At 47.5% G+C, this 27373-nt stretch overlaps 1 long non-coding RNA gene across 1 annotated transcript; it reads right to left on the bottom strand.

The window, feature by feature from the left end:
- Positions 1–1179: 1179 nt before the first annotated feature.
- Positions 1180–22894, bottom strand: LOC128627842 (uncharacterized). Its single transcript, XR_008392152.1, has 3 exons — positions 22769–22894; positions 21417–21708; positions 1180–5384 (listed from the first exon to the last, which is right to left on the bottom strand). It is a non-coding gene; the product is annotated as an uncharacterized LOC128627842 (long non-coding RNA).
- Between the last annotated feature and the right edge of the window lie 4479 nt (positions 22895–27373).

The following is a 27373-nucleotide window of genomic DNA, read 5'->3' as shown; positions in this document are numbered from 1 at the left end:
CTGCCAGGACGAGCTTCCCCACTCAACGCGGACTTCATCCAAGTCAAACTCCTTCACACAACAGGTATTTCTGGAGCACTTCTTATGTGCCAAGCACTACTCCAGGCATCCTAATAAAACACCGATTTTAAGAAGTGTAACCTTCTACGCAGTACAATGGTTACAGGGCCTGAGCTATGTGACAAGAATCTCAATTACGTGTCCTTCAGTAATTACAAAATGTCCCCGAGTCTCGGTTTCCTCACTTGAAAATGAAGGTCGTAACAGTAAGTAAACGATAAGCTTGTCTGAAATATAAATGAAAGAGTCCATGTAAAATGCTTGGAACAGTATATGTCACAATAGCAAGCACCTGGATATTAATCGTTTTTTATTTTTATGTAACCTAAATATGCCAAGAACTTCAAGAGTCCCACCCTACACAACCATATCCCAACAGTGTACTTGCAGATGTGTTGGGGCTTTAACAGAATGAAACCCCAATGTCAACATCACTAATAAAGAATAAAGATACCTATTGGGATGGGGGGAAAGGCAGAAAACTATACCTGAACAACCATTAAAATAAAAAAAAAAAGAATAAAGATACCTGTGCAAAGTAATATATACAATCCTAATGCTTTCACATGGGTCAACCTTGGGGATATCATTAAAGATATGGATACCAAAAGCTTTTGAGAGGATAAAATATTTCTGGCATATGTACTCAACAATATATAAGTAGTTTTCTACAAACCAGTAAGAAAAAGGCAACCTTATAGAAGAATGAGCAAAAGAGCTGAACAGGCACTTCATGAAAAAGGGTACCCAAATAGCCACTACCACGAAAACACAACGATGCAAATGCAGACCACGGTGCAATGCTATGGAATACCCACCAGAACGAGGAAAACGATACCAAATCTCGCCATGAAGCAACCAGAACTTTTCTACTCCGGTAGAAAAGCAGAAAAGTTCTGTTAGAGCTACTTTGACACTAACTACTAGGACTATGAGCCAGCAGTTCCACTCCTACATATACACCCAACAACTACGTGTATATGTAACGCACATATATACACTTATACACACGTGTGTATGTACAAATATCCATTCACCAAAAGATATACTTAAACATATTCATAGTGGCACTGTTAGTAATAGCCCAAAATCTGTACACAGCTCAAATATCCATCAACCATGTAGTGGATAATAAACTGTGATTTATTAATACAATGGAATACTACACAGCCACAGGAATGGGAGACTACAATAACACACATTGTGGATGAATGTCACAAACTAATGAGTGAAAGAAGTCACGCACAACAGAGAACATACTGTGTGATATAGAGGAGAAAAGCAGGCAAAGCTAATCTGTAACTCTACCAGTTGAAAAGGGCAGTTCGTGACTGGAAAGCAGCTCAAGGCATTTTCAGGGAGGTGGGGCCTGACAATGTTCGACTTCTTTCCTTGACCTGGAAGCTGGTTGCAGGCTGCGTACACTTTGTGCCAAACACTTAGGATTTGTTCCCTTTTCTGTATGTGTTATATGTCAGGTAAATATTTACCTGACATATAACAACAATAACAACAACAACAACAAAACAGCTAATGAGAAAGATTTTTTTTAACTAGGAAAAATACTTTTCTCCAAATGGATTGTTGCCCCAAAACCAACAAATTTTTAGTGCCTCCACGCAATCTGAAAGACATATACACATTTCTGATCACTTTCCTATTGCCTTTCCATAAATGGCAGAGAAACTAGTCTAAAACTTCCAAACCATATAAAATAAACACATTTTCAACACTTAAAATTAATTTATCAAGCTTTATGTTCTATGAGACTGAATTTGAAAATGTATTTGGGTTTTATAGCTGCAGGTTGAAATATGGAGTAATTCTGAGAAACAAGGTTTTTTAATGAGAAGAAGGTGGTGGGGCCGGTGGCGAAGGGAGTAAAAACCAAGAAGACAGGGGGGAAAATGCAGCTCCAAACTAGCAACCCAGGGCTTACATTTCCAGCAGCTTCCAGAGCAGTGACGGGACTCTGTGCCTGGAAGCCAGGAAGTCCAAGCAGAAGCCAGAGACTCAAAGACAAAGTCAGGATCTGGAAGCAAGATGGTAGCTAAGTTTATAAGGAGGCTCCAAGACTATGGCAGGCAAGAGAACCCAGAAAGCTGGTAGGTAACTACAAGCTGCCAAAAGGTTAGAAGTGTGATCTGACTTCCTGACCCAGTACAGGAAATAGTGGCTGGGTGTGGGCAGCCTTGGGTACATAAGGAAGTGACTTCAGCTGATCATGGAATAAGAGGATGTGACCCCGGGTGTGCTCAGACCTGCACATGGGATGAGCAAGCTGGTTCTTTCTCTACTGGGTGTGACTTTCTAAATATACACACATTCCTCTGTGCAACGCAATCCATTCAAATGTTTACCATTACTGAACAGGACTTCGGAGGCTGTGGGTTTCGACTGCCCCAGGAGCCAGCTGGGGTGGCAGTGATCTAGAACCTGCCTCCTAAACCCACAATCATCATCTTAGTCCCTTTACATGAGGATAAGGGAAGCACTGAACCTGAATTTCAAGAACATCAGAATTTCAAGAACACAATCCACACCCCTCCCCTGTAATTTCCACCAACCAAAGGAGACAGAAAACTCAATATTTAAAATCAAATTAAAAAAACAGGTAACCTCACCATCACTTGCATTTATTCTTGAGCTCATCCAAAAATATACTGGTATCACTCAAACACATGGAAACTGAATGACTGTGTCTGGGGTGAGGACGTCAAACGTCCCCAGGGGAGTATCTGTACCTCGCCCAGGATGCCTGGCCTTACCTTGGCTCCTGCCCTGCAACTCTCCTCTGCCACCACTGCCACCACCTCCTCTTTCCCCATATCGCAAAGTTCGGCTCCCGCTTTCACTGTGGCATCACAAGCAAAGAGTCCAGCAAATGAGTTTACATAGGAAGAACCTTGAAGCCTGCCCTGAAATGTAAAAAGCCGGAGTATTCTAGAATTCACACACAGCTACTCTCCCCCATGATCTAGGGAAAGCCAGGACCTCACTTTGGGGAAAACTTCCCACTTCCCTGTCCTGGCCTTCAAGAAGCCGTGCCGACTGCAGGAGGGTGGTGTGGGCAGGTGGCATGCACTGGGCTGCCGAGGTATCTGGCAACAGGCTGGAAGTTTCATCTGGGAAGCAACATCATGTCCTCCAGGGCAACGAGTATGTGTTTCCTACATTTCAGAGACCTTAGCAAGTGGAACTCAGTTCTGCAAGGCAGAGCAAGCATCTCATTGAAAGGAGAAGGAAGGAAAACAGCTACAGGCTACACTCCCATCATTTCCACATATTTGCTTGGAATGGCCTTCTTGTTGCCCTTAAAGTTCATTTCAAATGTAGCAGCATCTAAATAGGCCAACATCACAGCCTATTCAGGTGCTCCAGGGACACAGCTGCACCGAGCCACAGGCATGACTGAGCTGGAGTACGCGTGCTTAATGGTGGGATTCTACGGCAAACTGAAGTTAGTATGAAGCTAGGAAAAAAACTCCTAAACACAATTTTATAAGACACTGTAAATGCTGAGGATAGGGAAAGTGGAGATGAAGGGACAAGCAGTGGCCAGAGAGCCCTGCAATCATTTCCAACAGAAGCAAGGATCTGGATGTAATGATCTCTCAGGGCCATTTCTACAAGACTGTCCCCCTACACCAGGGTTCCTCAACCTCAGCTCTACTGACAGGTTGAACTGGACATGTTGTTCTTCATCACGCAGAGGGCTGCCCTGTGCATTGTATGATGTTTAGCGGCATCCCTGCCCTCTACCCACTAGATGCCAATAATACTCCACCTGCTGCTCCATGTGACAACCAAACATGTCTCCAAATGTTCACCAAATGTCCCCCAGGGGCAAAGTCGCCCCTGGCTGAGAACCACTGCCTTATACTAACAAATCATGTCTCACATAGGCAAGACCCCAGCCTCGGCCAAAGTATAGTCATCCACCTTAGAAAGGGTTTAGACAATGCAGCCTGGTCATTATCTCCTTGGCCATTAAGACAACAGAACTCCCCAAGCAAGCTGCCACCATCAGATCTGAGAGGTGGAAGGAGGTCCAGGTGGGGATATTGTGTCTCAAGTTCCACAAAGCCCACCTCCTCCCAGATATGGTCCACATCAGAAGACAAGCTGATCAGAGAAACCGCCAGGTATCAAAAGTCACTTCACATCCTAATTCATGTCAAGTGTTGAGTACACAAATTCCACGTACTTAGCATATTTTTCAGACCATAAGATGCACCCAAGTTTAAGAGGAGGAAATAGGAAAAAAAAAACCTTTGAAGCAAAAAATGTGGTATAATATTTAATAACATAAATAACATAACATTTCACCAATGTAAATAAATGTAAATAGAACTCAACAGCAGCATTAACAACCATTATGCCTCCCAAATTTCAGGGGGGAAAGGTGCATCTTATAGTCCAAAGAATACATGTGGTTAAATTTCTGGGAGAAGGGAACAGACAGCTCAGTCCCTCAAATCCCTGTTCAACTAACCATCCCAGCTCTTCCCTTTCCTCCACTCAACAACCTTGACCAGAATGTCACCTAGGATACCAGATGCCCCCCAAAAAATCTACCAAAGCTCAGGTCTTGCTCTGCAGGTCCTTGAAAATCAAGGCTGGCACTCTAGCCAAGAGGCGTTGAAGAATCCGCAGGCAAAGGAGAAGGAACTGAAGTGACAATTGCAGACACGTGAGGGAGGGACAGATGGAAGCCTAAAACCAAGGGCAGTGGGGCGGAGCAAAGTCTGAAAGGGGCAGAGCCAGGGAGATCCCAGGGACAGGCCCCAAAGCTTCTGGGCTGTGGAAAGGGAAAGATCCTGTGTAACCACAGACTTGCCCAAGCAGAGATGACGCTGGCTGCGGTGCTGACTATAAATCTCGTCCGCTCGGGGCTGGGTTTGGCTCAGGGCAGGCCGCCCCCCACCAGCTACAGTTTTGCTAAATTTAGTTAGTGCTGTTCCCAAGTCACCCAAACGACACCACTCTTCGTGTCCATTTCAGGTTCACCCGGGGACAGGCGCAGAGGAGCGGGACTTGTCAAGAACAGATCTGCCCTCCTGTGACCTCTCCCCTCCCCACTGAAGCCAGGGGCCCAGGGGAGCAGAAGACATGAGAATCCACAGTCAGAGGTCTCCAGGGCTCTGCAAGCAGGCTCAGCCCACAGCGGCACTCAGAGAAAAAAGGGGGTACAGGTTCCAGAGGAACACCCTCACTCGGCCCGCTCCACTCCAACTAGGTTTCACTATCGGGGAGTCCACAGATGCCGCTGGGAGCGGTGACACGGAGATGTGCTCTCAGGACGGGCCTGGGAGAAGGCTCCTCTGCCTAGGAGATAAAAACGTGTTCGATCAAATAGTTACAGGCACTAAAATTCAGAGGCTAAGGCAGTGGTTTCTAGACCTGGTTGCACACCGAAACCACCCAGGTGAACACACCTGCTGTATTGTGCAACTATGTATGATGCCAGGTGGGTCCTGGGAATACCGCAGGGAATACTTTGTAAGGTATACGACTGTCTAATCAAACTCTGTACACCTGAAACCAATACAAAATAATACTAAAAGGAAACTGTAATTGAAAATTTAAAAAAAAAGACTGTTGCCCAAGTCCCATCTCCCAAGACTGAGGAGATGGGTCAAGGGTGTGATGTCATTGGCCCGCCTTTGGAAATTCCCACGTTGAGACAAGTTCGGAAGTGGTGGGTAAAAGGCACGGCTTCTGCCTCCAGGCTGCGGTAGGAGGGGCAGGGGGAGGACTTCTGACCCAAATGCCGTGTGACCTTGGGCAAGTTATTTAACCTTCTAAGCCTCAGCTGCAGGAACTGTAAAATGCACATGATAATATGTAACACCTGCCTGACGGTGAAGCTCTAAGCAAGGGTGTCCAAACTTTTAGCGTCCCTGGGTCTCACTGGGAGAGGAGTTGTCGTGGGCCACCCGTTAAATACACTGCGACATGTAATCACAAAAAAACCTCATGATGTTTTAAGTAACTTTATGACTTTGTGTTGGGCCGCATTCACTGCCACCCTGGGCCCCAAGTGACCCGTGCACCGCAGGACGGACACCCCAGAGCGAGACGGTAAAGCACACAGAACAGTGATATGTAGGGAGAACTCACTAAAAGTTAGGAATCACTATCACTGTTGTTATAATGATGAAGAGGAAGAGAGGAGAGCAGCAACCAGGAGCTGTCTCTATGTTGTGCGTGGACTAAGAGTCTCTAGGTCGGAACTGGGGCTACGCCTACAAGTGGGAGGGGAAAGAGGCTCCAGAGCCACCTCTGCTTAGGAGAAGGACCATCCATTCTCCCGTCCTCTGTTCGCACTGTTCCTCCCACCTTCAACGTCCTCCCCTCTCCACATCCGTCTAAATCCCACCACTCAGGGCCTAGCTCTAGGCAACCCTGGGCCTCTCCCTTCTCAGGTCTCCAACGATACTTCCTGTGTGCGTATAACATTGGAACTATAGAATTTGCTATCCTGAAGCTACCAGCTAAATAAGTATCTGCCTATGGGATGGATGAATGCTTTGCTATGTACTAGTCTGGCCTCCTTAAAGAGACAATGAGTGATTTGGGGGAGGCCCTAAAACTCATGCTTCTGTTTGTCCCCTGCAGCACCCAGCACCATACTGGACACACAGGCCTTGATTAATGAAGTTTTTTGTGGAACGAAAACACACATGTTGAGACAGCAGTGCTAACTGCACATCAGCAAGGAGCCAGGTTCCGTGCCCAGGAGAAGCCGGGTCAGCACCAAAAACCATGGGATTCTGGACTCTCTACCCCATCATTATAAGGACAGGCCACCACTCCTTTCTGTCCCTAGAGACCTATCCCACCCACCCACTTCCAGGGCAAAAGGAATGCTGGGCAAACAACTCTGCTCCCCAGCACTCTGCTATTCCCAGGCCTTGACATGGGAGGCCATGTGTCTAGTCACTTCTGCCACGAAGCCACCAACCCCATGACTCCTTAAACCCAACTGCAGCCACCAGGCAAAGCCAAGGCTGCCCACATAAATGTCCAGAGCAGCTGGGCACCAACAGGCTGTAAGCCTCTTACAGATTAAAGGTCCCAATTTAAACCTCTATTTGAGGTAGGACAAGCGGGTCAGGGATCCACAGGCCAGTTGGCACAGCTGGTGGAAGGGGAAGCAGTGAGGATCCAAGAAAGACTCCTCTCCTTTGGGGGGAAGATGGGCCAGAAGGTAACAGGTTGAAGTGGGGTCACTGAGAGGGATCTACCAGGAAGTGCTCCCCGATTGAGCAAACACTGTCTCATCCAATGAACCTGAGACACGGAACAACAGGACAAGATGTAAGTCGGAATGGCCTTCCTCTCCCTGTCCTGACACCTGGGTACAGAAATAGCTGAGAAAGTCAGGAACGAGACAGAGAAGAGGCGAGGTGCTGGATACACCGCACTCCAGGCGTCACGCCTGGCGTATAGCAAGGGGAGGAAGAGCTCTGCCCCCAGGAGTCCCCACATTTGCCCCCTGCTGTGCTTGGGGTGCAGGGGCTCAGGGGCTCTGCCCTTCCACCTCCAGTGGTACCTCTGGTGTTGGCTGGCAAGTAAGTGAGCCAGGTGCAGGGTAGATTTTCAATCACCGCCCCTCGCCCTCACGCGTCCACGGAATGAACGTGCCTGCGACACACAAAGGCAGGCATGTCGGTGCTGTGCTGCCCACACTGGTCTTGTAAAGCTCCAAGCAGCCTGTCTGTGTATCAGATACATGACAAACTCCTAGAGGACAGGAAGTCTGGTTTCCTCATTTATTTTTTTAACTGAAGGTACACAGAACTCTTCACAGGAATTTTTGTGAGGACAGGAACAAAAACAATCCCATTTTAAACTATCCTCAACCCAGTCATTGTACTTTCCCAAGTACAGCCCGTGAGATCTCGCCACCTCCTCCTACAGGCAGCCCTCCCTCATGGATCAGCACAGCTAAGGAGTCCTTCCAATCCTGTACCATGGTGACGTGAAACTCTGACAACTCCTGCCCGTAAGCACTATCCCCAGAAATGCAACACACTTCTTCTCTACATCTGTAATTACCACTTGGCTGAGTATCTCAGTTGGAAACCAGGTCACAGAAAAAAGAGAGCATTCCATATTCTGAATTAGTAAGTTTTACAGATTCATTATTTTCTACCTTGACTCAGGTACACTTTTTTGTTCCCCGATAAACAGAGCAAACACTGGAGCTCTCTACTCTTGTCAGTGCACAGAGACTCCCCATTCTCCATGGCTTCCCCAAGCTCATCAGAGACGCTGTAGTGCCTGCCATTCATCAGTGCCCTTAAAACCTGGAAAGTCTACACAGTGAACACTCATCTGAGTCAATCCCCAAAGACTCCAGGGGAGAACAACTGTCTGATCCCGTTTTAAGAGCTGACAGCTCCCCCAGCCTATAGTGGGATCTGTAAATACTCTGATGGCAGATGCCGAGCCGCGCTGTTGTGGGATTTTTTTCTTGGAGAAAGAGACTATGGTTTCCTTGCAATTCCAAATGAGAACTGGCATAAAAAGAGGTTAAGAACCACCAAAATCCAATTCTCAGGAATTTAGTTGGTCAGGGCCCTTCTGAGACCACCCTACGTTTGCAACACATGGCCCCTTCCACCACATACACCCCCTACAAGAAAGTGGACCACCTTCTCCTGAGTCATTTCCTACTTCATCCCTGGGCCACTGCCTTGTACTTTTGTGTGAAGAAGCCCCACTCTTCCCACGCCCAACTGTTAGCAGACACATGTTTACTGAGCACCTGATAGAGACTATGCTAGGCTCTGAGGATTTCACAACAAGGTAGACGAGATGTTCTTGCATTCCAAAAGACACCCTCCAATTCCCAACTGTCCCTTGTGGCTGATACAACACTTTCTACCCTCCCTCTGCATCCCTTTCTCTGCTTTGTCTTTTGGCACAGGCGCCTGTCTCCCTCACCAGCCATCGCTCCCGGAGGACAGAGGCCACATCTTGTCCACACTGGCACATTCCTTCCTTTCCCACCCCAATCCCCACTCCACCCAGAAAGACACAGCTTTTCACACAGGAGGCCCTGTACAAATGTGCCTCAACGAATGGATGCTGATCAGTTAGCTAGGGGTCTAAGCAGCAAAGACTGGCCAACTGGGGACAAGCCTTGCTCATTGAGCAGGATCCAGAGGACGTTGGAAGATGGCCTCTATGCAACAGAAAATGCACAGGGCCTCTGCCCAGCCAGCCACAGCCTGTGGCTGTCATCCCAGACGTTCATCTTTTAAATTGTGCTTCTGGTCACGGCAGCTGAAAAATAACCCCAAGGGAACGTATTCAGCTGACATGCCTCCTGGACTGTCAAGGCAGATGAAAAGTGTATTTGCACAAGCATTTTCAGCATACAGGTGAGCTAACGGAAGACATGCCACAGTGCTTCAAAGACATATTACCTCTCTCTTTCAAAACAGAGGTGGCTCCTGCAGCTGCCTGGGCCATGCCTCCCAGCAACCTCTGCCAGCTCACTTCCAGAGCAGTGCCGAGCACAGTCACCCACCTCCTACATCGCCCGGTGGTGCCTGAAGCAGCCACCATCTCTGCCACCTGTCCGATCCAGAATGAGGCATCAAGTGTATGATGCTGTTTTCCCGAATGTCACCCATGCTTTCAATACTACTGAAGATACGGCTCTAGAAGCCACCGCAGAAATCTAGCTGCTGGACTTCACTGTCTAACAAATACAATTTTATAGTGCTGAGATCAGAAAGTGCATCTATTCCCCAATACTCTTCGGTCAACAAATACTGGTGAAAGGCTGGCCATGAAGGCGAGGTTAATATGGAAGAACTGACCAGAGCAACCACCACTGATGTAGCAGGTACAAGATCCATTAGGATGAAGAATTAGGGTGCCTATTTATTTTTATTTAAAAATAAGGGAGTAAGCTTTAGTATTATTTAATATATGAACTGCCACAGCACACTCCCTCGGTTTGTGTCAGGTGGCGCCCATCATTTGAGGGACATCTTGTGTCTGAGAAGGGAGATCCGAAACACACAGGCCAACCGCGGCTCCCCAAAGGTGTGCGGACTGCACTATTGTTTACACTCAGCCAATTCAGCACATTTAAGATCGCATCTTCGATGGATACAATAAATACGTCGTAGTAATGACAGATGAGCGAATCACCTGGCCACACGGGTGTGGACTACCCCGTGGCGACGTCCCCAAAAGAGATGCTTGACTCAACGACTTTCTTTTTAACCAGAAAACAGGGTTCCAAAATTTGCTGACCTCTTCTGTAACGGGTGCCTGTCAGTAGAAGGCTACTTAAGGAATGTTTTTAAATAAATAAACAAATATTTAATCTATCCTTTTAAGGTAAAGGTGACATTTTAAAACTGGGTAAGAAAGCATTTGGTTTTTGAAAGAGACGTGACGGAAGGAACATTTCAGAAACAGACATTTGGAAGTCATTTCCACCGTTGCATGAGGCCAGTTCCAAATTCAATGCAGGGACGTTATCTCTACAATCCTGTATCTATGCACACACTGAGCACAGCATTCTGGAGTGAAGGGGGGAATGGGACAACTGTAACAGCCTGATCAATCAAATATATTGATAAAATAAAAAAATAAAAATAAAATCCTAAAAAAAACAGCCTCCAAACTTTAAAAAAAAATGTCTCAATGAAATGAATAAAATGCAGTGTTTCCTAGGTCACGAGTGTATTTATACTACGAAGCAAACCCATAATAGCCTCTTTATAAAAAGGTCTGTTTCAAAATACCCTGACTTAAACCAGACCTTCAAACTGCTAGACTGCAAAATATGACCCCAATGTACTGTGAAAAAATGAAGTATATTCGATTGCATGTTCTTACTAAAAAAGAGTAATTCTTCACAATTCATTCCATTTAATTCTTCAACATCTACCGATCTCTTACTGTAGCAGGGAACAAAACGGACAAAAAACCCCTGCTCTCATGGAGCTCACATTCCAGCGGGGTGAGAGAAAATACATGACGTGACAGAAATACACAGTATGCTCAGTGACGACGGTGCTATGGAGAAGGAACACTGTAGGGAAAGGGTGCAGGAAACTAGCAAGGCGTGGGGGTAGGGGACCCCGAGAAGGCAGAATCTGAACGCAGACCCAGAGGAAGGAAGAGTCAGTCTGTGTGAAGGAAAGCGTTCCAAACGGAGGGGACAGGAGGTAAAAAGGCCCTAAAGAAGGATATGCCTAGTTTATCTGAGGAACAGCAAGGAGGCCCGTCGGGCTGGGGCCCAGTGAGAAAAGGGAACAGCAGCGGGAGGTAGGGACACGGAAGTGAAGCAGGGCCAGACCACGTAGCCTGCATTTCCCAGAGGGTAGCCAGTAGGCACATGAGCACGTGAAACGCACCTAGCCCAAAGTGAGATGTTTTATGAGTGTCAGTATGGTAAAAATGAAAACCATGCAATGCATATCAGAAATGACAATACACGGATGGGCAAAAGGAGGTAAGGACTCTGGGCCCAAGTGTGCTGGAGTACAGCGAGGAGACTACAAGAACGTGTGAACAACGAAGGCCAGAAAAGGGAGTATAAACAAGACTGCACCTACTAAGTGCACTGTGCCACTGTGACACTCTGTTAATAAAGCCTCTGTAAAAATCATAACCTGCTTGTCTTTCTCCATCTGAGCTATAAACCTGTTTTTGCCTGCCCCCTGTATACTTTCCATATTCCTTATATATTGGGGTAAATACATTATTAAAATACATTCCACCTGTTTCTTTTTCCTTTTTTTATTTGGCTACCAGAAAATGTTACATTACGTATGTGGCTCTCATGTGTAACTGGTAGAATGCTCTCAGTTTGGAGCATGTTAAGAATGAAATGTCTATTAACACCCAAGATGAAATGTTAACCAGACAGATGGAAACCAGCCAGGTCTATCGTTCCGGGGAGAGGCTGGGCTTGGTACAAATAATTGAGGGTCATCAAATGTAGATTTCATTAACTTTTCATTCTGGAAATTTTCAAATATAAATAAAATTAGAAACAGTATAATAAATCCCCAGGTACCCATCACCTAGCTTCAACCCTTATGAAGACATGGTCAAGCTTCCTTATTTCCCAGGATGACTTTGAAAGAAATTCTATACATCATGCATCTGTTCTAGGTGGTATGTAAAACCTCAAGAGAGAGAGTCCCCCAAAGAGAGAGAAGATGAAGAGGGGGGTGCCCGGGGCCTTCTCATGTTTAGAGGTCAAAGAGATGAGACGCTGAGAAGGAACAGCCAGTAACATGGGCAGAAAACCAGAAACAGGTGCCCTGCAGCCATGTGAAGAAAGCTTCTAAGGAAAGGGTATAACCACTTGGTCAAACACTGCGGAAGCTCCTCTGAGGAAGACGAGGAGGTGACCACCAGATTTAACTCCATGGAAGTCACTACCAGCCTTGTCGGGAGCCCCTTCATCCAGAGTGGTGGGGAAGAGAGCAAGGAACAAAAACTGTCTAAGGGACAGAGAAATAGCCAGTAGTTGAAATCAGAGAAGGCTTTTTTCAAATGATAACAGTATATATATATATATATATAGAAGCAATCCAGTAGAGAAGGGAAAACTAATGATGCGAGGAGGAGGGGGGAGCCCTAGAGCAGCCGCTGAATGTGGAAGGCCAGGGGCTGCCCTCAGACTGGACTTGAATGTTTCCCTGGGAAAAGGCAGAGAATATAGCATATCACAACCTTTTGTGTGTGCGCGCTTTTCTAATGTAGATAACGTATCAGTAGAGCTATGCTATGTATAAATTATAAATATACACACATACATAAGGGGATTTCTCAAAAGTTTTAACCAATTCCTGGTCAGGGCACACACCTAGGTTGTGGGTTTAATCCCCAGTCGGGGCACATATGGGAGGCAACCGATTAATGTTTCCCTTTCATATCAATCTCTCTCTCTCTCTCAAAAAAAACCAAGACGCCCTGCCAGCGTGGCTCAGTTGGTTGGAGTGTCGTCCTGTAAGCCGAAAGGTCATGGGTTTACTTCCTGGTCAGGGCACATGCCTGGGTTGCAGGTTCAGTCCTTGGTCAGGGTGCGTACAAGAGGTAAATGATTGGTATTTCTCTCACATCGATATTTCTCTCTCTCCCTCACTTCCTCTCCCTAAAAACAATGAAAAAATGTCCTTTGGTGAGGATAAGAAATAAAAGATAAATAATCTTTAAAAAAGATTCAGACACTCTAATCCAGAAACTGCAATACAGTTGCATTTGAACTGCAAATGAAAAAAAAAAAAAAACAGAAATCATGATCCATTATCAAAATCACAGTGTCACAGGGACCAAATCTGAGCCTGATTGTTTATTTACATAGAGAAATATAAATTAGTTAATAGTTTTATTAGCAAGGGAGGCCTGAATTGTACCATTGGATTCTGCTATGAGACACCATGGTTACCCAATACCATCCTGCTTGGCAAAGAGCAGCAAACCGAGAAAGTGGGCCCCACTAGGTAAGGAAGCTAAATCAGAACAGGCAGAGCCCCAGACCAACCTGAAGTGTCCACAGAGACACAGAAATATCCAAGTTGCTGAAAGAGCCTGTCAGCACCACTTGGCGTGTGCCAAGCCCTGTGACAGTTCAGGGCACCTTTGAGATGTTTTGGTTCTGCTTCCCTAGAATCTGCCAGTTAAGGAAGCTCTCCATTTTAACTCGCTGAGCTATAAAGCCTCAACCCACAGTGGCTTGCGTAAATGGACAGATGCAGTCAGTCGATGACACTGCTACAATCCCAGTCCCACGGCTAGGAAACAGAGGCCTGCCACAGAAGCCACCGTGAACATTCCAGGGGCAGCCCTTACCGACCACATAAAACAACAGCAAGAGAACATGAACACTAAGTCCTAGAATGTGGTAGATCTCTCGGCACAGAAACGACGGTCGTGGTCGCCCAGTGTGGGGGAAGGAAACAACCAGCAGCCCTGACATGGTCAGACCGGAAGTTCCAGCACAGCAGGGCCCTGTCTGGTTTTTCAAAGCTGCATGCCCAGTGCCTGGCACAGAGCAGGCTCTCAGGAAATATGTATTAAAGGAAGAAAAAAGTGACTAGTTACATTAAACCACAAAGACAAGGTATAATGAAGAGTGCTCAACATTCACAAAATGGTTCAGGGAAACTCAGGAAAACTGGTGACGGCTGCTGATTGGAGGGAGAGGGGGGCAGCTATCTAAACATAAAAGACAGAACTGCAAAACATAAATTCTTTTAAGAATGATCATAATCTTCACGGACAGAAACTCAGATTAATCATCAACTAAAGGAAACGTGTGAATCTTGTTTGTAGCCTGATTCAAACAAAACCAACTATGAAAAAAGTTGAGACAAGCAGGAAAATTTCAGTACTGTTGGGTTTTTGGTGATATTCAGAAAACACAGTGCTCCTGCAAGGGGCAAAAGTCCTACTAGGGTATGTCATTAAAGGATATTGTGTTCTGGAGACACATAATGGAGTATTTATGACAAAATACAATGCCCAGGATTAGCTATAAAATAATCTCAGAAGCAAGTAAGAAATAAAGCTGGGGGGGGCATAAACAAAGCGAGAGGGCCACGTGTTGATACACTGAAGCTGAGTGATGGAAATACTGAGGTTTCTTACACTAACTCTTTCTACCTTCATAGATATGTGAAACTTCCCACGGTAGGGAATATTAAAGAAAAAAGTAACCATGATCTCAAGCTGCAGTTAATTTCTTTGCACCTGCCCCACTGCAGGGCACGGTCATTTCCAAGGAGAACTGTAGATAGAGCTGAGAGTCCTGTCTTTTCTTTGTCACGGCCATCATGTTCGCCTGGGACTCTCACCTGCTCAGTTCTGCTTTAACTGTCAGCCTGGAGACTCCCCTATGGGTTCTAGGTTGTTCCACCATAAATATCTTTGCTGCAAATCTTTTCACTATACTACTAATTGGCCATAAGACAATTTCACCATAAAAGATAAAAAAACTGGTTGACAGTTTGGTTTACATTTGGCAGATTTCATGTACTTAACCTAATTGTCCATTTGGTTTCATTTCTCCACGGACAAAGTTCTCACAATTACTCCCATTTTTATATTATAAAAGTCTCAGCCCTCGTAATGGTTTACATGGTGATGAGGAGGCACGGTGGTCTTACCCTAGCGGATGACGATAACTACATATAAAGCAGACTGCGAAGCTGCATATACGGCCAGATTGCACACTCTGCCAGAAAATGATCACAGATCAGTTTGTAAATCCTTCAGTGAGCCCAGCGAGCTCCCATCCACCAAAATCAAAATCAAAAGTTCACCATGTTATGCAAATACGCAAGAGGCGGCTGCTAATTCACAGCAGTCTTCCCGAGCATTAGTTATCGATTCTTTAGTTGGAAACTTGGCACCTCTCTTCACGAAGGAGGAAGAAATTTTAGTGGAAAAGAGAAAAAGTCCCACTCTGAGATAAATCAACAAGGAAAAAAGAAAATATAAAATACTATGAATGGAAACTTTGAAGACAATACATTTTCATTTTTCACAATAAAATCTTAATTTTGTTATTAATTTGTTCATGCTGCATTATACCCTTTTAAATGTCCCTCTTTTATTTTTCATTCTTTTATATTTTATAATGAAACTGCCCATTAGTTCCAGGCAAACATGTTTGGGGTGAGGTGTTGACGATGAAACAAGATGCAGCCTCTGTCTCCTTTCACGTAGGTTTCTACTCTCGCGCCCCAGTCTCACCTTCCCTGACACTGGCTCGTTCTTCTTTCTTCCCCAGCCCTCTGCTTTCTCCAATGACATGGGTGCCACCAACCCACTTCTTTGTACTGGGTCATTCATTCTCCTCCTCCTCATCATCCTCATGCCCAAGGATTCTCTCACTCCCACCTGGGGTCAATCTTTCTATACCCTTTTCTCTTTAATGGCATTCACATCACCAGCATGTCCAGGTGCGTCCCATCCCCCCAAATGTGTCACACACGAGTGAGCTCCTCTCTTCCTCCACCCACCTCCTCAGATCCCTCCTGCTCGTTTCCAGAGCAGACCAAACAAGGATGGGTGATCCTTAAATGTCTGTGTGGCTACCCAGTGTCAAGCACAGCACCCACGCTGGGTGGCAGCAATGAACAAGACGGACAAAGACATGGGTGCTTGAAGCTTAGGCTAGCACAGATCGTCTTCTAATTGGATCAACTGTCCTTATACCTTCCAGACCAGCCTGTGAACCCTTTATTCACTCTCTGTCCTCCCTACCACACAGTGTTCGACACACAACAGATCCTTAACCAATATTGGGTAAATGATGGATTCTCCAAGTCAGTGCCCTTGTCTCCACATCAGTGCAGTAGAAGGTCACCCTAAACTCTACATAGAAAGGTATCCAGAGGACGGTTTTGATGAGGACCTTTCCCTGCCCCGCCTCGATGGCTGATGGCCTCTGGGGAAGTGTAGGGGAGGTTCACGTTAAGTAAGACTCCTAGCACAAGGCTTACCATTACCAGCTAGAAGCAACTCCAAGTGTGCTTAGCTGCTGTTCTTTGCTATTCTGGGTTGCATGCTCCCTCCTCGCTCTGCCACCCTCCTCCCTTCCAACTGCGATGGTAATAAACCTCAGGCACCCCCTGCCACCCGCTGCTCCCAGCACACAGTTTCCCTCTGCCACCAGCTCAGCCCTGAACAGAAGCAAGCAGATTGTTGTGCTGCTGTTTTGTAAAAGCAAGAGCTTTAAATTAGTCCTGTTCCTGCCAGGAGTTTCAACAAGACTCCAGCTTGAGGACCAAGTCAAAAAAGGTGGAAGCCAGGACACAAGGGGACTCCGCAAAGGCTGGTTACAAGGACAGTGACTAGAGATTCTGGTCCCAAGCCAACACAGACACACACCCCACCAACTCCAAGCCGCAGGGCCTTGTTCCCAGAGTGGATGAGCGCCAGGTTCGGGCCGACACACCAGGCTGGGTCGCAAGCCCTCGCTGCAGCTGCATCTCCAAGGCTTTGGCACTAAAGAGACAATGAGACCGGAAGTGACAAAGCAAAGACATCAAGAAAAACAGGCTGCAGGACTCAGCAAAACCAGTGACCCTCTCCTTCCCCTTACCAGAAACTGGGTTTGGGTTTGTCCACTCTCTGCAGGGCCCTGGGAAATGAGAGAGAGGCCACCTCGTCACATTAAGGCCATACCCCACCCCTGTGAGGAATTCAGGCCTCTAGGCCCAGAGAAGTGTGCGTGGGAGAAGGTTGGGGTGACACCCTCCAGGTTCCAGAGATAGGACTGAAAATGAAAGGGGTCTCCCAGATCCCAGATACTGTCCTCAGGCGGACTACAGAAACCTACTATCTCAACTGCCACATCATCCCCTCATGGGATCACCAAAGTAGACCCAGGGCAGACTCTTCAAGAACTTTAGGAATCTGAACCGGCCACAGTAAGCATCCCCAGTGAAGATGCAAGCACTTTTGTGGTGGCAGATGGCAGGGCTGGCAACCGTTTCTTAAAGGGCAAGACAGTCAATAGTTTAGGCTTGCAGGTCACATGGTCTCTGTTCCAACTACAGCAAGTCCTCACTTAAAGTCACGGATAGGTTCTTGGAAACTACGATTTTAACCAAAATGATGTATAACAAAACCGATTTCACAATAGGCTAACTGATATAAATAAGAGTTAAATCCTAAGACTTATTTCTGGTCACAATATCATCACCAAACTTTAAAGACCCAAAACGCTTCTAATATTAAACATTGAAATAAGTGTGAGCTATACATACATTTAAGAAAGATGAATACAAACAAGAAGGATCATTATTTTCCAACCTGCCTGTTCCCATTCAGGGTCATGGGTGACTGGAGCCTCTCCCAGAAGCTCAGGGAGCAAGGCGGGACCCCTGCCTGGACAGGACGCCCTTCCACTGCAGGGCCACTCACACCCACACTCACTCAGAGTGGGACAATCCAGACACACCAGTCCATCTCAGGGTCACATCTCTGGGATGCGGGAGGAAACCGGAGCACCGAGAAAACCCACGGAGACGTGCGGAGAGCATGCAGACTCTGCACAGGCAGTGGCCCCAGCCAGAAATCGATTTTTTAATCCTCAATGACATTATGATAAAAACAACATCGAACAAAACATTACTACAGGACCTGCTACACTCGACTACACCAAAGCAGCATGAAAGCAGTCACGGACAAATAAACAATCAGCCTGTCTGTGATCCATAAAACTTTATTTACAAAGGCAGGCATCTGGCCCACAGGTTGTAATTTGCCGACTCCCGATCTTCTTGTTTTTCCACTTCCAAGTACCAAGAGGAATAGAGGTCACCTTCCACCTGGAGGGCTCCCACCCACTTTGGAGACAGGGTCCTACCTGGGGACCAGGCCTTCATTTCTGCTACTCCCTGTCACAAGACACCAAAGAAATTCGGGCTGCTTGCTGGAAAAGAAAAGTCTGGCTTGCATCAGAAACCTGAGCTAAGGAGTTATAATAAAAGCTTTGGACATCAAATCCAAAGGTTTTAAAGCTGGAAATAACTGCACCTCTTACACCAGGCAGTAAGGTTTGGAAAAGGAAGTGACTTGCTGGAAGTGACCATGTACCTGGCAAAGGCTCCTGACTCTGCCAGGTGCTCCTACTCCTCTAGAGCAGTGATTTTCACCCTGTTTCTGCTCATGGCACACATAAACTAACTGCTAAAATTCTGTGGCATGCCAAGAAATATACTTTTCACTGATATGACAAAAATAGGTGTAATTTTGATTTACAAACAAAGTTAGTAGTCATTACCTACCCTTTTTGCTCCACTTTTTTTAAAAAAATCAAGTATCTATACTTATATATAAGGATTTCTGGTACCGAGAATTAACCAACCAGATACTTTATTATGCAACATGACCAATAAGGTACAACTCTATTACATGATCTATATACGTATGGTTCAAGACAGAGCATTCCCACCAGACAGCTATTGTTATGTTGGCTGTTGTCATGTTTTTTTAATGTGACAATCTAAGGGAAAAGAGGTCAGCATCCCTCACTGAATAGTCAGGTGTTACATGTTTTAAAAATTCTTGTGGGACCCCAAGAGTGGGGGACTGAAAAAGAACCAGAACCATCAGCCTTGCTGGTGGAGATCACGTACGGACCTGTGACGCGTCTTTACCACATCCTGGGGACTCTCAGCGACTTCTAAGTGAATGGTAGAGCAAAGGCCAAGGACAGAGTTTGGAAGGGGTAATTTTATCTATCTTTCCAGGACATATCCTCCTGGGCATAGTTATTAAGGAAAAGAAAACTTAGAAACGTGAACTTCAAAAGGGGGTGTGGTTTGGTAAAAGGTGAAAGATTTGTTCATTCTGAAGAGAAACCAGAGTATGAAAGGGGCCACAGTTTGATAGGAAACGTGGGTGAGTGTTCCTGAGCGGAAACTGGTCCAGCAGTCTGGGTGGGCCCTGGGGTGGGCCCTGGGATGATAAACAAGTCCACCGCATACAGCCTTACCCAATGCGAGGCCAGTGCCACAGGCCCTGGGGTCTCTCTCTAGATGCTTTTGCTGCAACCTTGCACCTTCAAGGCTTCACAACAATTTCCTCCAAACCTCCTTCCAGAATTGACTTCCCTTGCAAACTTTATTTGCCTGACCATAAGCATATCTGTCCAGATGCCTGGCCACCGTCTTGAAGACAACATGTCTAAAACCAAAACAAACATGACTCCTCCAACGAAGTTTGAACCCTGATTTTTCTATTTCTCTCAATCACTAAGGTTCAAAATTTCAGCACCTGCTCCCCACCATGTCCTGTCCTCAAGCCAAAGTGGCTCTTTGAACCACCTCTTCTCTGCATTCTCATAGGCCCCACCTCATCCATCACTCCAGTCTGGTGTGCTGCCAGTCTTCTGCCTGGGGCCGAGTCTAAGCTTGAAACAAGGCCAGGCTGATCTTCCCCCATATTCCCTTCCTCCTCTTCAAGGTCAAGGTCCAGTCCTTGATCTGTCTTCCCAGCTCCTAGAACCTGACCTAACATGGCAGGTACCCAATAAATGATGAATGACTGAATCCTAGCTTTCATCAGGAGCCATGACCACACAAGAAACCTCAGGGCCTTCCTATTTCAACTACGGTGAGTCCAGAGTGCCGGGCTCTGCAGACCTCCATCATCCCACCCACCCTTCCTACCCACAGCTCCTTCCTACCCACAGCTCCTACCATCTCAGAAACAAGTTGCTTCAAGCTGATGGGTGCCTGACCCTCTTTGTGTGCCCATCACTCCTGCATCCACATCTCTGCTCTCCTGCTCTGCAATGACGTCCACGCCCTTCCCCCTCCATCCACTCCAACTCCTATACAACTGCCCAGCTCTGGGGGAGACAGGGGATGCGGGAAGTGGGGAGATCATTTTTAAAAATTGGGGAAAGAGGGTATGACGAAAATATGCTGAGGTCTCTGATCTCTGGAGCCATCACCCACCCAATGGGTCACAGGCGATTAGAGAAGGCAGAGGCAGGAGGAGGAGCCAGATTTTTCCACTGAACGAAAGGCATGATTTTCATCACTGCTTCTGTTGCCCTGGTAACCAGGGACAGCCCAGTGGAGAGTACAGTAAAAGAACACCATGTTTATCTTTGCTTTCTGATCCACTTCCCTATACACCCTTCCCTGACTTTTCCCCAGCCCCAAGGCCTGCACCAAATTTCTTACACTGCTACCACCATCCTTCTAGTCACTCTTGCTCAAAACCTCAAAGGTAGAGCTAATTTCTGCCTCTCTTTATCCACCACTATGAACCACATATGCTTCCTCAGCAACATTCTGAGGGTCACCACACCCATGTGCCACACCAGGGGACCCCAAGAACAAAAAGCTGACCTCAAAGCACAAGAGTGGCATCCACTCCACCTGACAGTCCCTGGGGCAACAGGGACTGGAGAGCAAGAAGGTGAGGAAGCCTGCCCAGCCAACCCCTCTTCCTTGGCCCCAGGCAGCTGGTGTGGAGTGGGCACCTGTTCTGCATTCCCCCTCCTATGCCCGGGATCAGGAGAAAAGCCAGGTGGGATTGAGAATGGAGGGAGTATATCCACCCAGAAGCTTCCACAGATCCTGCCTCCCCCATGGACACAGTGTCTGTGTGACCTGAGAGCAGAGACAGAGTACATGCCCTGGGAGATTATATAAGCGTTATATAACATGGTGGCACCAATAAGCACATAGCGCCAGAGACAGGCCAGGGGTGGAACCAAACCCAAGGGGCTGGAAGTAACAGCCTTCTTACCACCAATGCCAAAGCAACACCAGGCCCTGGCTGCCCCGGCCCTGTCTATACCTGCTCCTTCCACCCCAGACGACACAGAGAGAGACTTGCCTGGCTCTGCATTCTTCTTCCCACGCTGGGCAACAGGGAGGGGCCGCGGCACCATCACCACCCTGGCCCATGGCAGTCTCTATTCATTCAGCCTACGGTGGCCAGGCTGCCCTTCCCACAGGGGAGCAGCCAGGGGGCCACAGGCAGGAGAGGGGGTGTGAGCCAGCAGCCCCCTCCTCTCTGTCCTTGCACTAGAATGGGTTTGTTTGGGGAAAAGTGCTGCAGCAGCTCCAGGATTGGCTAGGCCAGCCGTCCCTCTGTCCCTCTGGTCTGTCATTTGCTGTTCCTCTAAAAAACAAAACAAATCGAAAGGGAAAGAAAAAAATTGTACACATTTGGAAAATAATGAATCCCAAATTTTGTGTCTATGGCTACAAATAAAGCTAAAAGGAGTGGGACATAAGGGCATTACCCAATTTCCACAAGCCCCCTGTCTCCCACCATATTCTGACCAACCCACCATCTATGGACTTGGGGCTGTAAGCCTGGAGACTGCCCCCGGCCTCCCTCATTCTCTCCCTCCCTGTCAGCCCCTATCTCCAGAGCTGGCTCTATTGCTAGAGCTTGAATCTACGGCATTCCCGCCCCCCTACCCCAAGTCCCTGTACAGTGCTCTGAGTATGGGGCTCCCGGATATGCATGCAGGAGCCAGGCATCTGGCTTGGGTAGTTTGGGCAAATTCTAGGCGAGGTCTTCATCAAACTCCTCCACTCTCACCATCACACCCACTTTATTAATATTTGGGGGGGCGGGAGGGGGTGCCGGACAGAGACAGAGCCAAATGGCATTTCCCGCAGCACCTGCCCTCTCCCGAACTAAGCCTCTGGCCTTCCCGCCTCCTCTTCCATACGCACCTCTGCACCCCCTGAGGAAGGGGGGGAGAGAGAAATACGCATTAGTATCACGAGCGCTTTGCGCACCATCCCTCGCCCCCTCAACCACCTGTCTCTGCGCTCTCCATCCCCCACAGCCTTCCACAACTCCGGGCGCCCCCTCTGCAGCAAAGGGGCACCACGCCCACTGCGGAGCGAAGCAACGCAAGGTGGGGAGTGGGTACGGGCTCTCGGGCCGCCCCAGGGGGCTGTCCCTCCACCACCCCCGCCCCGCTGGCCCCCGCCCCAGAGCCGGGAGACCTCCGGAGCCTCCTCCAGGCCCGGATCCACATCCCCCACGCGGCAAGGGCAGCTGCGCCCGGACGCGCACCGCAGCGGGGGTGGAGCACGGCCAGAGCTCAGCCCTGCCCGGAGCATCGCCCCCAGGGGCCCACCCCTGCCCCGGGGCTCTACGAGCCCGCCTGCAGGCCTGGCCGGCGGTGCACCCACCCACCTGACCGAAGCTCTGCTCTCACCTCCTGCAGCGGCTTCCTTCCTAGGGTACTGCGCCACCCGTGCTGCCGTCCCGCGGGCGCCCCGCGGGAGGTGCGAGATGCGCAGCCGCTGCGGACGCCAACCCCACCGCCGCCGCTGCCCCAGCGTGTGAGCTCAGCCCGCTCGCGCGCCCGCGCTTCCCACGCTCGGCGCCCGGCGCCGCGCCACCCAGCGGCCGCGGTTGGGCACGGCACTCTGGCGTCCGGGAAAATCTGACGCAGCCCAGCCGACTGATTTGGACGTTGCCAGAACTTCACCATCTGTTTGCTGAGGGTTGGAGGACATACTGGCCGTTCTGACCATCTCCAGCCTTAGGGCAGAACGTCTCCCACCCACCTTGTCTCTGAAGGACGTTCCCTGATTCCCCCACCCCTTCCTTTGACCTTCCTTCCATGTCTCTCTCAGGGCAACGCAGACTGGTGAGGGTGGTGACTACTGTTACAAAATGGTGGGGATCAGCGCGGGGGCAAAGGGCAGGAAGCTGGGGAGGCTGACATTCCAGGGCCTCCTCGGTCCTGTCTAGAAATATGAGGTGTGCACAGGTCACTTTCCCAGACAGCATTACTTTTAAAGACCCAGCCCACCTGTAAATTCTAATTTGGGAGATTTAGAGTACTGTTTCTGAAACTTTTTTTCAGCTATATACCCTTTGAGAAATGGAAAAGGGCCGTGGGCCCTCTCTCCAAGAAAGCGCACGTGCATACATCAGTACAATTTTGCATAGTCAGAATTCTCACAGCTCAAAGCTCCATGGACCCCAGCTTAAGAACTCCTTCTGTGCAGATGCCCTGAAATGGCAGGAGACTGAGCTGGTGACTACCCGAGTCTGCTATCTTTGCTCATGCTGTTTCCTCCTTCAGGAACTTCTGCTCCATACCCCAATCCTGCATTTCTGCCTATAGAAACCCCACCTCTCTTTTAAGACCAGCTCTCAGTCTTTTCCTCCCTGATTTTCCCACTCAGAAGGCCATCTATGACCTGTGTTTTCTAGGAGCATGTCCTTTATGCCATTTAAGTCTGTTAACGCTATACGTGAGAACCTATAGCTATTTTTGTGGTTGGTTTTCTTATTGTTTCTTCTAGATTATAAACTCTTTTAGAGTCAGTTTCCCCCTTTGCAGCTACTAACGTGCATTACATGGTATACCCTTGACAAAAAGCTCTTAAATACTCAAAGGAAGTTGGGGTGCAAAAATAGGAGGTCCACAGGAGGCCTAGGGAGATGAATGACTTTATTCCAGAGGAACCCAACACTCCTCCTCTGCCTTGATGCTCCACCACCACCATCTACCCATCACAGGCACACCTTGGCAACTGGCAAACAGAAGTCTCAAGTTGGCAGCATCTTTCTATGCATTCCTCTTCTTCTGGGTAAGACAGCCATAATTTAGAGGTCCCTGGATGAGGTTGGGCTACAAGTTCATGCAGGATACACCTGCCAGATACCAGATGTTCTACAGCCAGTGTCCTCTAGTCCAATAAAGAACACAATCACCCACCAGTTGCACATGCCAGAAACAAGCTGGATGTCACCCTTGACTCCATCTCATTTCCCTCCCTCCATGCACATTCCCATCAATCACCACAGTCTGATTTTATGAGTTTAATCTATTTCGAATTCTTTCCAGGCCCATGGCCCCATCTTGAGCTCAGACCATCACTGTTTCTTGCCTGAATTTCTGCATCTGCCTCCATCCTAACTGGCCTACCTACCTACCTCCAGTCTCACCAGCTTAGATTCAGTCTGCACATCCCAGCCAGAAATATCTTCCAAAAATATGACTCACTTTCCTGCTTAAAACCCGTAGGTACCTCCACATTTACTAAGAATGAGGTCCAAACTCCTTCACCCAGCTCACTACGCCTCCAAGCTCTGAGCCTCACTAACCCTCCAGCCTCCTGCCTTACCACTCCCCTCTTACTTTCTATGCTTCCCTCATCCAAAACATCATGCTCTTTCCCACCTTGAGGTGACAGCCCTTTCCTGACTTTTTATGCGGCTACGTACTACTCATTCTTCATGTTTCCCCACTGTCTCCTCTTATGCCACCCTGTTTTTTTCCTTCTATGGCATGCATTGCACAGTATTATGCCCCCCTTACGTATGTCTACTTTCCCTGTCACACTAGGAGCTTTGCAGTAGTATCCCCAGTCCCTAGAAAAATGCCCAGTGCCAGGTAGGAACACAGCACGTAATTATTGAGTGAATGAAAGCTTTGAACGTGACACAGACTCAGATGAGAATGCTGGGGTAAATGCAGTGATTTTCTCAACTGAAAAAATGGGGATAATAATCCTCAGTTTTCCTGTGAAAGTTGCCAGAGATATATGTGGAAGTGCCTATAATTTTGACGTTCTCTCTATCATATATATGTACTATATATTATAGATAGCAGCATTATATTATTATATGTCACATATATTACATATAATAGCAGTGTTATATTACTTCCCTTGATCCTCACAATAACACTTTAGATAGGCAACTGTCATTTTCCCACTTTGCATAAGAGGAAACTGAAGGAGGACAATGTAAAGCAATTTGCATAAGATCACTTAGCTAGCTGCCAGGGAACAGAGGCTTGTCACTGGGTCCCAAGCCCAGGCTCTCTCCACACATCCCCACTGCCCCTGCCTTCATCACCAAACTAAGAAGCAATGTTGTGACACGTGCATGTTGACATCTTGTGGATCATGCAGCTTGCAAATGTCACCGCTTACCATTTCTGAAGGGTCTTTGGGTGGTGGTGGTGGTGATGATTTGTTGGTATAAAGTAATAACAACAGCTTTAGGGCAGAAGGGAGTGGGGTCAAAAGCAATTGACCTTGGGACTGACTTTGTACTCCCCATCTCTTCCGTTTCTCCCACCCTGGCAAGGTTACCTTGACTGATAGCCATTTCGCACCATGTGTTTGGACCTCTGCTGGCTCTGAGGTTCCCAGAAGCTGGACACCTTCATATTTCTGATACCGCCTGTCAGAAGATATTTCCTGAGCTCTTGCTAGGTGCTTTGTCACTGCCTGTGGAAGCCTGACCAAATGACTTAACCCCTCTGAGCTACAGTTTCCCCATTCTGCAAAATGGGATCAATAATCACATGGCTGTTGTGCAAGTTACACAAAATAACAGAACAGCTGCCAGTGGGCCATTGCTAGTGGAGACACCTGCCTCCAACACTCCACCTTGTGTCTGCTAGTTTTCATTTGAGTGCATGGAAATGTCCGTTTGGTAACTGGGGGAGGATGGAGAAGAGCTGAGGGGCCAGAAAAGATAGGAAAGGACTACGAAGGCCACAGACCTCCCTACTGTGACCTCCCAGGGACGTGGAGAGCTGTGGGGCTCAGAGCCTGTTTGAACTGTTCAAGAATGACTTGTGAGTTTCAGAGTCCTTTGAGTTTATATGACACAGTTTGTATGAGTCCCTGTGATAAGAAGCTATTCCAAGCTCTTGGTGGGCAGGGGACTTGGACCATGGAGAACCGGGAGGAAGGGGAAGAACAGAGCAACCATTTTTGCTGACCCCAGCTGTGAGGGCTCATCTGAGGCTCCTTTTGGGGACCTCACAGTAGTAACTCTAGGGCACTCTAAGAATGTCAGTGAAATAATCAAACAGGATATTAGCAACATAAAGTATGAAGGTGGTGCCTGGCACATAGTAGGAACTCAGTATGTGTTTACTTACCTAAGATGTGCACTCTTCAGCATCAGGGCATAGAGTCCCCATGATCCTGGGTCTTCTAATAACACTGCCTTTGCACAAAGCATGTTTGTTTCTCACTGTGTCCAATGCCCCAGGGAACACCCAGTGGAACTGCCCTTCACAGGTCCCCTGTGTGTGGTTATGATGGTTCTTCTCTTTAAAGATTAAATCATTTTTTTCCCTTTTCTGTTCAACAAAGACAACAGCCTTTCGGTTTTTGATAAACGTTGCTTTTCTAGTAGCAGGTGGATTTGCCCCAGGCACTAAGAACTGTGCTTTTAAAACATACACATGCCCAGCTGTTTGAATCTGCTGCTTCTTATTTCTCTTATCTTCTGCCCTGGGGGCTGAGTTTTCTCTGCCTTAGCAGGCTGATAACTTGCAGAAGGATGAGAACAGTTTTAATTAATAGACTAATTAGTGATACAAGCCTTTAATAACTGATTATGGGAAAGCCATTCCCCACCCCCCAAGTGATTGATTTATTTATTGCTGTTGTGTTTCATTATAGCACAATAGTCAGCTTCTATTTATCTGTTGGTCGTTTCATTGGGACTTTTCCTCTCTTCATTTTCCTCCTTCCCCTTGCTAATGGTGGACACAGTCATTATGGGAGAACTCAGATCAGCTGACAAGGAGCTTTGCACAGAAATAAATGTTGGGATTCTGATGCCACTCCAGCTTGAGAGCCCATAGCTAGAAATGGTATAGAAGGTATCAGAAAAAATAAGAGACAATCCTACCCATATTGTTGGCCCCATGACCCTCCTCTCTGGATTCCTCCTTGTTGGTATGCAGTAGTTCACACGCATGTCAGTTACATTCAAACACAGCCTGGTGTGGAGCTTAAAAGCGTGCACCAAAACCGACTACCTAGGTTCAAAC

Source organism: Artibeus jamaicensis, unplaced genomic scaffold (assembly GCF_021234435.1).
Source record: "Artibeus jamaicensis isolate MK-2021 breed Jamaican fruit bat unplaced genomic scaffold, CSHL_Jam_final contig_475, whole genome shotgun sequence".
NCBI lineage: Eukaryota > Metazoa > Chordata > Mammalia > Chiroptera > Phyllostomidae > Artibeus > Artibeus jamaicensis.
This window is presented reverse-complemented; position numbering and strand designations above follow the sequence as displayed.